General features: G+C 31.1%; 1 pseudogene; it reads left to right on the top strand.

The window, feature by feature from the left end:
- Nucleotides 1–17,516, top strand: part of LOC144369719 (cadherin-19-like) — a 40,109-nt pseudogene that overhangs the window by 5,601 nt on the left and 16,992 nt on the right.

The raw sequence follows: 17,516 nt of genomic DNA, 5'->3' as shown, positions 1-17,516 counted from the left end.
AGACTCCCAAATCACGGTTTAGTGCAGGCACTATCTAACTGCCATACTCATCTTGTGCACTCCTGTTTGAGGTCCATGCACAAATCTTCTAGTCAATTTGCATAGATCATGACGTCTTATGAAAGTGCCAGTCAGGATTCAGGCTGAACATGGACTCATAGTAACACCACTGAGCACTTTTTATACCTCCCTGGAGGCCAAGTCCAACAAAGTGTGTAACATCAAGGTGTCCGTTACGAACATAGGGAGATATTCCTATTGCTCTGTTAACCTTCTCATCAGCGCCCTCTGAAGCATTTCTGCACTTTGTTGACTTTGATTAGGAGTAAAGAAACCAAATAATATAGTTATACAGGCTTATCTTAATGTTTAATCAATAATAAAGTGAATTATTTTACTAAATAGATCATTAATTTTTCAATTTATTTTCATATTCACTGCCAAGTGATGGGTTATTGTTTCCAAATTCCATGTTGCCATTGTTCCCAAATTCAGTATCCAACTATTTCAGCCTTTAAGAACTAACCAGTGCGACTTTTTTTTCTTAAATATTTTGGTTTGTGTTGGAGTCAACCACTAATTATTAGATTTTGAGTCTGCGCTTTGAACTTAGAGTTTGGTTATAATTACTGAAAGAAATCTACATTTGAATGTCATGAGAAGAGAAAACCCAAAACATTAAAAATTTTTCTCTATTAAAATTAATTAATTATTTTTGATTGACAATATTCATCCATATTTATGAGTACCATAGAATATTCATTATGTACTTGCTTATTAAACATACATTTCTTTACATATAATGTTGGGGTTTGGCCAATTGTGTTTATATTTAAAATTCACTTACTTTCAAACTTCAATTGTCAAGTGGAATGGATATATAACATTATATTTTCCCACTTGTTACCCTGGATGGCCAAAGTCATTGTCTTCCTTCCATGTGAAAATATAATACCAGGAGACATGGGGTGCCGTCAGGTTTGGAATGATCAAATAAATGAATGAATGGATATATTTGTGGTAAAAAATGCTACGTAAGTGACTGGACAGGTTTGGTAGCTGATACTGGTGGCTGTGAAATGCAGGAAGACTCTACTGGTCTGGATGGAGGCATATAATACCCCAAGAGCTGGAGGTAAATTGTAAATGCTGACTCATCATTTGGAAAGTTTTTAGTGCAAAAGCTACATATTCCTTTTTATGTCCTTTTAATGGTACCATAGTAATTGTCTATCAAACAGATAATCCCATCTTTCAATGATGGCTATTAGCTTTTACATAAAACATTAGCATGTCATCAAAGGAAAGGGCATTTAAAAATAGATTTTGCATGCTGCTTAATGAGCAATTAAACCTCCTTTGACAGGTTCTGCCAATATCACCCAAACCTACCTAGAAGTATTTGTTTTAAACACTGAACTCTTGCCTTGAAGGATTTTAAAATGCAGACTCAAGTGATTTATTTTCTGCAGATCACTACAACATCCTGCTAAAAGTGAATCATGCTTTAATAAATTAGGCCACATTATGTGTAAAACAATGATAATAAATAAATATTTAGACTTCACATGCCTCAAATGCTAATTAGGGTTGAAATTATTTATCATATATGTATATGTATGTATACATAAAAAATTTTGTCATATATGTATATGTATGTATACACAAAAAAAATTTAAAGCCTGAATACTTCAAAGTTTGGTTTTATATATTTTTTCCTGTCTATAGATAGCTAGAATAAATTACTAGTTAATGTCCTCTCTTCCCATATTTTGGAGCACTATCAAATAAATATGGTCCACCCAATTTTTCATGAAACATCAATTTCAACATTATCAAGAGTCCAACATTTATGGTCTTTATGATGGGCATTTTACTTATTATCAAAGTCAGGATGTTTTTGAAGTGAAATGTCTTATAAGAAAAACTTTATTTTTTTAAAGATAAAAAAAATTATTATAACCTTTCAGATTTGAAATGTGAATAAAGTGGGTTATACTGAATTCTATGATTATTAAGGAAATATTTAAATTCACATAATTTATATTTTTGGAATTGCACATATAAAATTCACCTTTATAATTTTATCATCAATATGGCACAAGTATATCATAATAAGTGGCAATAAGAAAAAACATTTAAATTCAATTAATGTAAAATGCATGTAAATTTATTTCAATTCCTTCTCAGGAAAAAAATGTTATTTGTTGAAATTTACCACATTTGAAAATTAGATTTTAAGAATCTTATGCCGGGGGCTGGGGATGTGGCTCAAGTGGTAGCGCGCCATGCCTGGCATGCGTGCGGCCCGGGTTCGATCCTCAGCACCACATACCAACAAAGATGTTGTGTCCGCCGAGAACTAAAAAAATAAATATTAAAAATTCTCTCTCTCTCTCTCTCTCTCTCTCTCTCTCTCTCTCTCTCTCTCTCTCTCTCCCCCCTCTCTCACTCTCTCTTTTTTTAAAAAAAAAAGAATATTATGCCTTCAGACACATGAGCTGAAAATAAATTAGACTTGGATAAATTGTTTTTACTATTCTTTCTAAATGTTTTGCTTTCTTAAACAGTCTAATTTGTTTGACTTGAATTATACTATCTCAGATTATAAAAAGTTGAGGTGTCAAAAATAAAACACAAAAATAATAAAAATGACCTAGTTTCCAGATAGTTATGGACAGAAAAACAGAAATAATTGAGGAATACTTTGCACAGTTATGGTAACGAGTAGGAAAATACTGTCTCTTTTCAGAATTTCATTTGGAGGTTCTAGGTTGTAAAGTAATTGCTTCTCAAATATAAATCCACTGAGGATAGGTCAGTCAGGACTTGTGAATAAATAATAGTCTTCACACTGATAAAATCAGGTCTCCATTGAAAGGTGGAAACAGGAGAACCAAGGAACCTAATATTTTCATCCTGAATTTGACCAATAAATTCTCTAATTCACCTTATATCTATTTGATTGTTACTAAAATCACAGACTTAGAGTACAGGTAAAAATCTTTCTTTATGAATCGAATGTGAAAGATGATGTATTAAGAACTGTGTAATGTTTTGAACGACCAACAATAAAAAAAAAATCTTTCTTTAATCTATGCTTCTTTACACAAATAAACACCTCAAAAAATTTATCTGAGATTAATTCAAGTGTACTCATGTTAAAACTGCAAGTTAAAATAGCTTTCCTATTGGAAAATTTATATTTTCATTCTAAAAGAAGTCTGTTAACCTTTATAACATAGAATTTCACACCAAGATATTACATACTAAAACAAATGAGTTATTTTGAAATATGCAGTTTGAATTCAGCAAATAGTAAAATAAAAAACTTTACCACATGTGTTTAATTTAGGATTCTGTAATAAATGCAAGCTTTAATTATGAAATGCTCTTGCCACAGGTTGCTGACTTCCTTATTACATACATGATAGCAAATTACTCTCATATAAAAAAAATTACTTCTCCTTTATACTTTTGTATTTGGATTCCTCCCATAATCACCAGAGATTAAAGCATTCTATGTGATATGTGACAATACCATTCAATAAAGCTTTCTTGTAATGTTAAAGTTAGTATTTGTAGGAGACTTGTTCAATCTTCTGTGAAACTCTTGGTTGATAATAAAATGCACATAATCAACAGTTACAGAGCTACACTTTCCTTACACAAGATCGTTCTCAGTGATGGCAGAATAAGTCTTATGTGCTGAGAAATTCTGTTATTGATGCTATCATGAATTCAATCTTCAAAAATATTTACATAACTTTATATAGGTTAGTATTTATTAATATTGCCACAAAGTGTAATTTAAGTGCAGCTCCACATACATAACAATTATTAGTATGTGTGTATACTATTATTATAATTTTCTGTGTCAGAACTAATTAGTAAAGGCAATTTCCAAAGACTTCTAAAAACCATGCCTTCTAATTGAAGCACTCAGTGCAGGTTGATATTTTGTGTCACCTACTTAACAATAAGTTTCTACAAATAGAGTGCCTGTTTGAATAGATATAGCCAAATATCAAGCTAAACTTAAATTCACAAGGACTTTTTATGACAGATAGTTATAATGATTCAGAAGCTAGCTACAAAGACATAACCAATATTTTCAATTTCAATTGTAAAAAAAGTGTCTCTGAAGAGTAATACAGCCAACTGAAACTAGTAATCATTGTAAAAATAGAAACCAAAATTATTATACAATTATATTTTATGTTTATTATTGGAACAAGTAAGACAATTGATAAGTTAGTCTTATTGAAATGTGATTCTGAGGCTACAGTCATCTAATCATACTTTTCTAATGAAACAGGTTAGATACACATTGATTTAAGATAATCTTTGGGCTGGTAGGGTCTAGTCATTTAGCTCTCCCTATTTCCTAAAAGCTCAAGGATCTCTGACCAAACAATTCTAACTCCACTGAGGGATGCAAACTGACGTTTAGACTCCTTGATAACCAAGTAAAGGTTTTTCTATTCTCTGTTTATTCCTCCTGATGAGATTCAAGGATCTGGCCAATTTCAATTTTTAAGTTTTCATCAACTATATAAATACAATCAGAGGATGATGTCCTACAGTAGAAGGAGGTCTTCAAGACTCAAGCTTGAAGCATCTCTAATATTACTGACCAAGAAAGGAAGGATGTCATGCATTCTTATACAAATTAGTGTTGAAATTAATCATTTATTTGTCCCATCCACATCTAAGATTTAAGATTAAGAGAATCTTTGGTCTGGTAGAGTCCAATTAAAAGAACTAATACAAACACGAACTAGCTTAATTAATGTGCATGTAACTAATAATATGAGAAAGAAGGGATTAGGAGACCATGGATATTTTATATTGAAAGACATGTTGTTAGTCTCCTACTGATTGTTCTCATTCTCGTGTGGACTGAACAATTGATTCTTAACTATATGCAAAATAGGAATGTATAAAATGTTATCAAGTGATTTTATATTTCTGAAATCTTTTGATGTTTATGTATTATTGATGACCTTTTTATTTTTGTTGGTGCTTTATAATTATAGATAATAGTAAATTTAATTATTCCCTCTTCACACATGCATCTCTCATTCCCCCATATCTTCCCTTTTCTTCTCCTCTTCCATCACCAAGATATGCTTGTTTCTACTCTGTTGATCTCCCTTATAGCATTATTATCATTGTTATTATTATTTTTAAATTAGTGCCTTATAACTATATATTTAAGTGAGATTTATTGTGGTATATTCATAATTCATATAAGACAATTTGGTAAATTTAATTCCTCAGTACTTCCCTATACTTTCTCCTTCCCCCTCCCTCTCAATCTCCTTCCTCAACTTTTTGGTCTTTCTTCTAATTTCATGAGATCCCTCTATTTTATTTCTTCTCTCTCTCTCTCTCTCTCTCTCTCTCTCTCTCTCTCTCTCTCTCAACAGTACACTAGGTTTTCCATTTTGTAGAGGGCAAGGGAATGACATATTGAGATGCTCAAGAGGTAAGTTTCAGTTAGAAGTAAAGAAAGCTTCAACTTAAAATGAGATATTAAAGAGCAGGGCTGGAAACAGAATCTAACTCCTTAACTCAATGTGTACTTAGAAGGGTAAATGAAACAATCAATCTAACTCAGTTTGGTTAAAGTAATGCTCCTTCTGAATCATTTTATTTGAACAAATCATCAAAATTATTGTATAGGCATGTCTTAAAAATATATGAAATTAACAAGTGTCTACACGTTAAGTGGTTGGAATAATTAAGCATTGGAAGCGGTAGGTAAATTTTTCTTTTCATGTATTTTATTATTCTAGTTTTATTTCAACCCTGTGAAAGTGTTGCCTAATTAAAGTTATGTAACAAGAAGGGATTCTTTGGTAAAATATGCTATTTGATACTAAAATAAATGTTGTAGGTAACATTAAAAGAACTAATACATCAGTTACCCTTCCATTGATTGACATATTGCCTTTCTAGGGTAACTGATGTGAAACAACAATCTGTTTACGGGGTAAAGTTGGGAGTTCATAACCCACTTGAATCAAACTGTGAAAGATGATGTATTAAGAACTGTGTAATGTTTTGAACGACCAACAATAAAAAAAATAAAATAAAATAAAAATAAAAAGCTTTTAGAAACAAAAAAAAAAATAAAAGAACTAATACAAATAGTGACAAATGCATAATACTGAGGTCCACCCCCAGTTTGAAGTATAGAAGCAATTCCTATTAGGGTGTCCCAGTTTATACAATAGGATTGTGTTGGAAATTTCTTTATTTCTTACTTTCTTTCTTTTTTTTTTTTTTTTTTTTTGCTAAGGGGAATTGAACCCAGGGGTGTTTTTCCACTGACCACACCCTAGCCCTTTTTGTTTTATTTTTCATTTTGAGACAAGGTTTCACTCAGTTGCTTAGAGCCTCTCTAATGTTCTGAGGCTGGCCTTGAATTTGTGATCCTCATATCTCAGCCTCCCTAGTGCCTGGGATTACAGGCACATGCCATGGTCCAGGGTTAGTGATGGGGAAATTAATAATACTAGTTCTAAAGAAAATCACAGAGCTTATTGGATTTTGTACCATTGTATGATCATTCTTTTTGAGAGTGCATATTGTGTTTCAACAAACGTAGATTTTGATGAAATTGGTAATGCTCAATTTCATTTGTATAGATATGATTTCAAAGCTCAATATTTTATGCAAATATTTTTGCACTTGAGCATTTATAGTAAATGCACAAATAATTATTTCACATGGTTGTATTGATTAATACTGAAGTTAGAAAGAAGGCTTACTTTATTAATATCAACTAGATTTTGTTTTGCTTTTTATTCCTCAAAGAAAATAGGTACAGAGGAAAGAACTGAAACAGGCCTAATCATTATTCTTAGCCTCCACTGGATATTCTTTCAAGCTCATTTCAATAATCTTTATCAATATTTGTCAACATTCTGCAATTGTTTGAGGTACCGGCCACATTAAGATTTTTGATGAAAAGCATTTTCAAGTATTTTTTTAAAAATTTTCCAATAATAACACATCTTGGAAAGATTATGGATTATACATTATAGTAAACTGCTTAATATTTGACATGTTATGGATCTGCATCTGAAGTTCTGTAATGCGTAGAAGAATTAGGGCTAGTTTATATAGGGTTATGTTCCTTGTCTGTAAAATAACATTACTTCAATAATTCAGAGAAAACAGGTAAACTAGGATCTTGTTTTATAGTATGATCTTCCTTGCTAATGAAAAGTGCTTTGCAGAATTGAACTCATATTTAATAATATTGAAGTCTTAATTTCCTGTCAATATGTGCTTTTCCTTCAGGAACATTCGTCATCCAGGTAACAGCAAGTGACGCTGATGATCCTACAAGTGGCAATAATGCAGGTCTCCTGTACAACTTATGACAAGGGCAAGCCTATTTTTCTGTTGAACCCACAACAGGTATTTCTGATTTAAAAAAAAAAATGAATTTTGTTGATTTTGTTGGCTGGGGTTGTGGCTTAGGTGTAAAGTGCTTTTATTCACTTTTATTCACTTTTGCGGCTGTAGGTAGTAAACTTATGGAATCAGAGATATTAGAACATGGATGCTTTTGTGAGATTATTCTTCTGCATACCCCAAATAATAATTTAAATGACTATTTTTATTGTGCAATTTTGTTTCAAGAATAAGATACTTGCTTTGATCGCTCAAGTAATAAATGTAAGGTAGATTGTATGAAAATTCTTTTTTTAAGGAAATATCTTTTTGAGGAAACTCTGTTTTAGCTACACAAATACATTTACAAACATTTCCAGAAAGCATGAGCAACTCTCATAAGAAGAAATTATGATTAAACATAGAACAAAGAAGAAGCAAGTAAAATTGTGTATGTGTGTTTGTATCTATTCACACATATTCAACCAGAGCATGATGTCCTAATTATTGACTGTTGAAAAATGAAACAAAACTATTGATTGCTTCATCTTCTTCTTCTCTCACTTCTCTCTGACTTGCCCCATGCCCCAATGTCCAGTGAAATCATATTTATGTTGATGGCTCAACAGAAGTCACTTTCACTCATTTCCTTCCAGTAGAATAATCAGTAAACCACAGCAAGTTAGCAACATTTAAATCTATTTTTACATATCAGGTTTCCCAATCATTAGTTTTATATGGGAGAATGGTTTGTTAGTGTGCATGTACACACTAAATGCACAGGTCTAACTCATGTCGATGCTGCTCAACTTAGAAAATTCTTGTCCGGATTAGGGTTCTCAAATCTTCTGACTTGTCAAGCAAAACATTTATGTATCAAAAAATGTTTTGGTCAACAATGAAGAATGGCAGTGGTTCCATAATAGTATCATGGATCTGAAAAATTCCTTTTTGACACAATTTGAATGCTCATTGTAACATCCTCCATGCCTTTTCTTTTTATTTTTTATTGGTTAGGTTTTTGGTCTTTTCCCAGTCTTCAGACTTTCAGTCTCTACATAGTTTAAACTTTGATATATTTCTGGATCAAGTCATTGGACTTATTTTCCCAAAACCCTTAATCATTGATGCTATTAACTCTGTGGCTTTAAAGACTGCTGCTGGGCCTGACAACTTCCAAGTCTACATGTCCATTCTGAATTTTCTCTTGAACTCCACAGGTAGACATCAAGCTTCCTACTCAGCATCTTCATTTGTACATGTTATACACATTTAAAAGCTAACATTCTCTTTATTCAGCTTCTGATCTCATCTGCCTGCTATTCCTCTTATTCCTACAGATTTTCTTATCTCAATTATTAACAAATCCAGGCTCCATATTGCTCAAGCTTAAATCTCATTTATTCAGTTCAAACACCACTGGGTGTGAAGAATTAATGATCCAACTCAGATTGAACTGCGCCAAATCCAGTTCAATTTTAATTTCTACTCAGCTGAGTTGATGATCAGTTCTATACATTTGCTGATACCTTCTGATTTTTATTTTTCTGTGAGCAAAGACACATATACACACACTCAACTTTTAAGAGGAGAAGATTCTGTTAAGGTTTAGAAGTCCTTTTCTCTTTCTCAAACCAAAAACTCAATCTTTTGCAGGTATTGTTCATTTCTCACTTTCAAAACAATCTGGATGCTTCTCACCTGCTCCTTCCAACCACATTGGATCATGCTGCTGTCTTAATCAGTCTCTGTTATTGCAATAAGCTCTCACCTAACCCTCGAGTTTCACCATCTTCCTCCTTCAGTTTATTTCAACACAGCTCTCATGATCTTGCATGTCATATCTTATCAGTTCTATGCCTTCCCATCTCACAGATGAAAAGTCAGCACCCTTAGTATCACCTAATGGGTCCTAGCATTCCTAAATGATCTGACACCATTCAATCCTGTTCAGGACCTCTGAGACCTCATCTATGTCACTCTATCCTTTGCTTTCTGGAAAACCAACTTCAGGCAATTAACATGGATTTTCATCTTCTCTGTCCTCATATATTTCTTCCCCTATTTAAATTCTTAACCAAGAGCCATATCAACAGTGAGTTCTTTCCACTTCATCAAAATTTAAAACTATCCACCACAACATAGCCAGAGTACTTGTTAGTATCCAGTTTATTGTATGCTTCATTCCTGCTAATATGAGCAGAGGGAAGCATCATTCTATATATTTTACCTTGTTGTATCCCAGTTACTAGAATATGGACTTGTTAAAAATTTATGCTGAAAAACATATTTTTGAATGTGAAATAAACTGCAAAGACTGAGTACTGATGGTAGAAAATATTCTTTTGTTTTCTAATTTTAAAACCTGGTGGTTTAATATAAACTCAATAATATTTAATTCTGAAGCATCTGTTTTGAAGTGTATGTTAATGTCATTGTTTTCTCTTGATTAATTGTTGGGAACTTTAATTTGTACAATGAAATCAATTATTTTTAAAAATGTTTCCATAAGGAAAGAACTACAGTTAAATCATTACATTCACTCTAAAAAATAAAAGAACAAAGAAAACAAAAGTAAAGAGTAATATATTCACAACTTATAAGTAACTATTCTCCCACTTTAAATAAAAGTATAGTCTCAAAATGCAAGCTGTTAAGTAACTTGCTGTATACTTCTAAAGGAATCTAAAATTCCTTTAAATAATTCTATTATGTCTGCTTTATTTTAATATTTTATTTTCAAGAAGTCTCATTCATTGAAATATTAACACCTAGGATTATTTCTTACATTTCAGAATAAATCATATATAATAATTTAAGAATGGGCAGCTGGAGTTGTAGCTCAGTAATAAAGTGCTTACCTCACATTGCATTTAAATAAATGTAAGTCAGTCTAGAATGTCAGCTTTACATTAATAAGTCACTCAGTTAGTAGTTCTCTGATATTATTTAAGTCATCTCTTAATTACTTATAATACCTTATACAATGTAAATGTTACTTAAATAGTTGTTATCTGTGTTGTTTAGAAAATAATGAAAAACTTGTACATACTCAGTACAAATACACATTTTCCAAATGCATTTGATACATAGTTGGTTGACTACACTGACATGAACCCACATATGTGAAGGAATAACTGTCTCTATATATGTATATATAATATATATGATAATAAAGGTAGGTTTGTTTTTTACCACAGATATGCATACATATATTTGCTCTTGGATATTTACTCAGGGGGCTTAAAATAAAAGAATCACAAGAAGTAATGGAGACTGTTGCACCTACATCTTGCTTAAAATACTCTTCTTCAATCAAAAGAAATGAAACTGACTGGAGAACTAGTTGAATCCACAGTTATTACAGGGAGAACATTGTGGTTCTAAAAATGTAAGGAAGAAGCCATAAAAGAATGGAAGAATAGGAGTGTGTTGAAACGGCCAAGGAACCATGCTGTAATTAATACCTAATATCCAAAACTGAGTATTTGAATAAAAAATGAATTAAAATATTTGGTTTGTATGATGAGTTTTGGTTTGAATCATTGGAAACAATTCTTATGAATAGATACTAATGAAGATAAATAAAGAAGCACATTTTTAATCACTTGTAAAATAATTTTAATTAATAAATGTATAATCAAAGAAATAGATATCAACATTAGCAAAATAAAGTGGTAATATTGTGGTCATTATTTGTACATGGATACTGAAATCAGTAGGTTAATATATAAAAAGAAGCCAAATATTTTCAGAATATCTTCCTGAGATCTTTAATAATTACAAAAACATAGTAGTTTTACAGTGAAGAAACCTGGCAGATACTTTGATCAAGAGTCACAGCTAATATTACAATTACTAAGACAAGATTGATACCTCTGTAACTTTCAGGCTCATTTTATCTGATCATGAGAAAGCCTCAGACAGACACCGACATTTGAGAGGCACTGTATAAAATCACTAACTAATATTTTCCCATACACTAAAGGGCATACCAAACAAGGACATTGATACACCATGGAGGGGACTAAAGTGACATGGAAAAAAAAGGCACTACATAATCCCAGACAGGACTATGAATAAGGGAAAAGAACATTAGTGGAGTGACTGGTGAAATCCAATACTACAGTTTGTATTTTATTTAATAAAAGTAGAGCATTTAATTTATCTTGAAATAATAATAACATTATGGTCATACACAACAATTTAGAAGCAGAATCTGGTTGAGAGGCATAAGGGAAAATTTGTACTTTTGAGAACAGTCCTATGAGACTTAAGTTATTTAAAAATATGCATTTAATTGAATTAGTGAGAACATTGCCAGTGTAACTGAGAGGAGGATAGTACAAACCAAAATAAAATAATTTACTATTGATTAGTTTTCTGATGTTTTCTCCTAATTTAAAAAATGTTGTAAAAGGAAAATGAATGCACATATAAAATTTGATTAGCTGCAATTTATCTCAAGGCCAAGGAGATTTCATCTGGTGAAGATGATGTGAGAAAGAAAAAAATCTATATAATCAGAATTGGTGGCTCTAGAAAAAAATAAGGAAAATAATTCATATTATATATTATTGCTTAAATCACATACTATTATCCAATCTTCCTAGGGGATCAAATATGATTTTATTCCATTTTAATTTGTAAATGGGATCTACATCTATTCATTATCTACTAATTTAAAAGAATTTATAACTCCTTATCAAACTTTTAGTGGGTTTTAGTTGCAGTGGTGTTTCCAGAAACAAAATGGGATATTTAATACAAAATGTCAACTGTTAAAATCCTCTTTAATTTTGCTGACAAATATATTCAGTGGGAAATATGATCACTTGTAGCTATTCAAATAAAATGCTTCTGAATGTTTAAATATATTTAAAACTGAACTCCTCTATGTCTTCATTCTAATTTCTATTTTAATTCTTTCTTTAACACCATGATAAAAATTAGTATAATATTTTTAGAAATCTGTCAATTCAAGATTAAATTATTCTCATCTTTGCCACAATTTTGGCAAATCTCACTGAAGTCTCATGGAAATATTCAGGAATATATGCACAGTGAGAAGCCGTCATTGAAACCACATGGTATTTTACTTTACTTTTCATTATTCATCATTTGCAAGCTGATGAGACATGCCGAGAACTTCAAGGCTTCTTTAATTGTAGATTTGAGATAATTTTGCAGACTTTCGCATGATGTATTTTGCACCTTGACTTCCTTTCATGTGTGCTCAATTGTACATTAATCAATATGTGCATCCCCAAAGTAAAGGACAGTGGATCTAGGATATTTCTGGAACTTGAAATATTATATAATTCTGGAACAAAATGAAAGGTCAATCTGCTACTTAAAAGAAGTCATTTTTATCAAGTCCTATTGAATTTTTTTATTTAAATGGACAAAAGTAACTTTTGTATGATAGTAATTAAGTAATTATAATATCATACACAGATTCTCACGCAGTAGATCTAGTGTAGGAAAGAAAGAAAAAAAGAAAAGGTTCACAGTCACTCATTTCTGCTACTTACTTTTACTTCTCTGTATCTCACAAAATTTTTTTGCAGGGGAGGGCAAGGTATTTCTTTTTAACCATGTCATTTACATATTAAAATCCTCTCTTGGGTTTGATAATGAGTTATGCTTCTTTAGATTTAGCATACACCAATTTAAATGTAAAGCTGTATTAGTTTCTTTTTCCTATGACTGTGGAGTTCACTAAATATGTGGATGTGCCATTTTTAAAATCGGCATCTCATAAGCTATGCAGAATATGCTTTTAATAATTTACCTGGTGGCATAAAACCATGTTATATATCAATGTGATACAGCAAATATGATGATATAAGGGGGATCTTTTCTCTTGGTACAGATATTCTATTACTGGAAGTAAAGAGTTCACTATCAGTGACAATGGCACAATCATTGTCACTAGCACACTTGACCGGGAGATCAACGCATGGTACAACCTAAGTGTCACAGCCACAGAAAGATGTAAGTACTAATTTGGAAACCATATATTTCATCACGGTGGTCTTAATGACATTGCATTATCCCTACACCTGAGGACAGAGCTATTTTTAAATGTTGTTGAAATTTGTAGTTAAATGATGTTTGATATGTAAGGTTACATACATATATATTATTTGATCATAAATTATTATGTATTCATTTCTATTAAAGCTTTCTTAAAATGTTATGACTAAGTATTTTCTAAACTGTTTTTACTTATTATATAACAATAAATAATGTTTAATGCAAAGATAATTTGGAGGAAAACACAACATATAAAACTTGAAATTTTATGCCCTGACAATCATATGCATTGAAATATTTTCATTTTAATAAATAAAAACTAAAAACATATTTCTACAAGTTTTTGAACATATATTCTGTGTGAGTTTATTTTTATATTATCATTTTAATTGAAAAAGGAAAATCTTATGTAATTTCTAAAACATTCATCTGAAAAGACAGTTTCAGGTAGCAAACTCAATTCATGGTATTGGTTCCCCAGATTGTCAATTTAGAGAAGTATGTAATTAGTTTTATATACTTCTTTATGAAAATAATAATAAAACTATAAGATCTGAACTAAAGTTTTAGGTTTATAATGATTTATATTTGTTTAGTTCAAACATAACTAGCTTAGTCTATCAGTTCACAAGTAACTCTTCCAGAAAGCAAATAAGAAATGCCTCCATTTTTACCTGTGTTTAGGATAAAATGTTAGTGTTAATTCTTTTAGAATTTAGACATTTAACATAAATCATAGTTCAATATTATTATAGTACAGAATATGGAGGATACAAATCATATTCATCACCTGTCTGCATATCCCAAAAAGAGTGGTCCCTTTTTTAACTAAACTTACATTTGCAGTTGAACTGATGGTCAGATCTTACTAATCATTAATGACCAGTTGTCTGCTTGTTTGTTTCAGCGAAAAGCAGATGATTTCATTGTTAAGGTATAAAAGTGGGTAAAATAATACCAATTTACCATTTGAATAGTGTCCATAACATTATGAGTGAATCGGTTATTCAATCATCTGACATAAAGCATAAAGGAATAAATACAACACAATAGGAAAGACTGTCAAAATCATCGCCATTATTTGGTACATGAATTTAGTGTAATACTGTAGTACAGCACAGGAGTGAAGCTGTGAATTTGAGATGTTCTAGAAGGCATCCTCCTTTCTTATAATCGATTTTACATAGAATTTTAACAATCTTATTCACTTTTTTTGTATTCCTTTGAGGCTTTAAACCTTAGTCTACCTTATTCCTCATGTTATTGAACAGCTGCAGGTGATATGGCAGAGTGGAAAGTGCTCTCACATGTTTTTTTTTTTTTTTGCAATATGTTGAATAACTCTGCAGAAATGTTGCAGCAGGACTTGGGTCAGGATTTTAATTTTCTGTCTAACTAAACAATAAAGGACGAGGAGCAAATGTTACAATGGAACAAATGCCTGCTGCTGCAGAAGAAATGCCAAGGCTTTTCCTGTCAGGAAGCACAAAGGTGTTTATTCCGAGAGCAAGAAGCTTTTATTCAATGCATATTTATTTCTGAGAACAAATTATTCATAATGTCACTCTCTACAAAGCTATTGTAAAAAAAAAAAAAAAGAATCCAAATCAGGTCGAGGGAAGACTAGATTCCTCAAAAAATATGTTTATCTATAAAATTGCTCTCAGCTATTAGATGATCAAAATTTATTGAATGTATAGAAATGTTTTGTATTCAAGCTTATTTTGTATGTTAATATAATGCTTATAAGAATATATAATTTCTTTTCTTAACTTAGATGTACCATAATGTGAATTACTAGAAGGTAAACTCTTTAAAATTTATAGTTTGTACTTTTAGATATAAAATGCTCTAATCTTGTATGAATAAAAAGAATCAAAAAATAAATGAATGCAACAAAAATTTCCAGATAATTTAATTATATACTATCAAATTAGCTATATAATTACTTTTTTATCAGACAAATGCCTTTCTATGATAGAAGATCCCTATTGGAAAATTATCTAAGCATTTTTTGGTTCAGCATTGTAAAACAAAACAAAAACAATAATACGTATCTTTGAGTTATAAGATACCTGCTATCCACAAAAGTCGTTACTTCAACACTTGTATGTTTACATATGTACTATGAATAAAGTGCATAATCTGATCAACACTATAATTATGTCATCATATATTCTGTTCAAGGGTGATATTAAAATATTTAAAGACCAGCCCAGTACAATGCAGGTACTCAGACAAGGCTTCAGCTCCTAAGCTGCATTGGTTCCACAACTGATCCACAGCCCCTACAGCATTAAGAAATAGCTCCATATGCTCTGCATAATTCACATGTTTACATATGTGTGTGGTAATGTACATTATTTAGTTAATAGAACATAAAAATTATAGTTTAAAAGATGGCATATTCCAATGGCTCACACTAGAAACTATAGATATTACAATGCTGTGTATGTTGAAGAAAATAACCAAACAGCAATGATAGCAGAAACTGGGAATCATTTGAGGCACATCAGGGAAAATGTCTTCATCTTGTCACTTCTGAATCACATTTTCACATATTAATTTATAAAAATTATAGTTTGTGGCTAAAAAGATTGAGTTCTGTGAAACTGCATATTATAAACATTTTATTAAGTATTTTACAGATTAACATCTCAGCGATTTGTTAAACTATTTTATGTAACATCATTTTAAAATTCACAGTAAAATTTGAGGTCAATATTATTTGAATTTCACACACACACACACAAACACACACACACACATACACACACACACAAAACTGCAGCCTCTGTAATTTGCTTTCCCACCCTCAGTGATAAATGGATAGAACAATCACAGTTATATCAGATTCCAAAGCCTGTTGTCTTAATCCTATGCTACATTTTCCCATATTAATAGAGCAAATGAAAGAAAGTATGTGTTTCACTCAGTGTTTTTAAATTAACTATAAACACTATACTCCTCACCAGTCACATTTTTCCATTTTTAAACTTGCAAGACAATTATATTTAAATGCTTTTATTTGTATGAATGACTCAAATGTAGGGTCTCAATTAGCCCCCATTGTGTGGCTTCCTTAGAACCAAACTTGAACAATCTATGAGAACATTTAGCCAAATTCCTGTCACTACTCTCTGAGGTGTCTCATTTCTCTCCATATGTTGTTTCTCCTATGTTCTCAAGTGAGTGAAACATGTATCTAGTAATACTAAAATGATTCAAGGGATTTAAAAAAAACAATTAAATACCAAATATGTTTTAAAGACTTTGGGCTTGTCTTTCCAAAATATGCTAGAAAATCTCTTACAAAACAATTGTCTTGGCTGGGGATGTGGCTCAGTGATTAAGCTCCCTTGGATTCAATCGTGATACCAGGAGGAAAAAAAGAAAAGAAAAAAAAATTTTCTTGAAACAATAAAACCAAAATACATTTATTTTTCAGTTATACTTATATATTTGAAAATAAGGAATATAAATGCAGATAACATAAGAACAAAGGAAAAGAATTGGAAATGTTTGAATTCTCCTGAGAAAAACAGTAAGGCTTCAGGTTGAATTTAAGGGAAAAAATTAAAACATGAGATTTAATAAAAGTAGACATATAATTTATATACAAAATCATCAATGTTGAAATTGATCATCTGAAATAAAGTATCAATATTTTTAAAATATTATATTTATTTTTAAAATAAAATATAATTTTAAAATTATTGTACATTGTGGAACATTCTATTTAAACAAAACAATTTTTGTTTTTAAAAGGTGCACCTAAATTTTAATGATTAAGAGAATTGATTGGTATATATTTTGGGGATTGAACCTAGAGGCGCTTAACCACTGAACTTCATCCCCAGCACTTTTTATATTTTATTTAGAGATAAGGTCTTGCTCAGTTGCTTAGAGCATCGATAAGTTGCTCAGGCTGGCTTTGAACTTGCAATCCTCCTGCCTCAGCCTCCCAGGATTACATCATACACTACTGTGCCCAGATTGCCTTGTATATTCTTATACAAATATTTCTACATTAACTGAAATCTCAGGCAATGCTGAATGGTAAATGG

The sequence above is a fragment of the Ictidomys tridecemlineatus genome, chromosome 13 (assembly GCF_052094955.1).
Source record: "Ictidomys tridecemlineatus isolate mIctTri1 chromosome 13, mIctTri1.hap1, whole genome shotgun sequence".
Taxonomy (NCBI): domain Eukaryota; kingdom Metazoa; phylum Chordata; class Mammalia; order Rodentia; family Sciuridae; genus Ictidomys; species Ictidomys tridecemlineatus.
The sequence above is the reverse complement of the archived record's forward strand: the minus strand, read 5'-3'. Positions and strand labels throughout refer to the sequence as shown.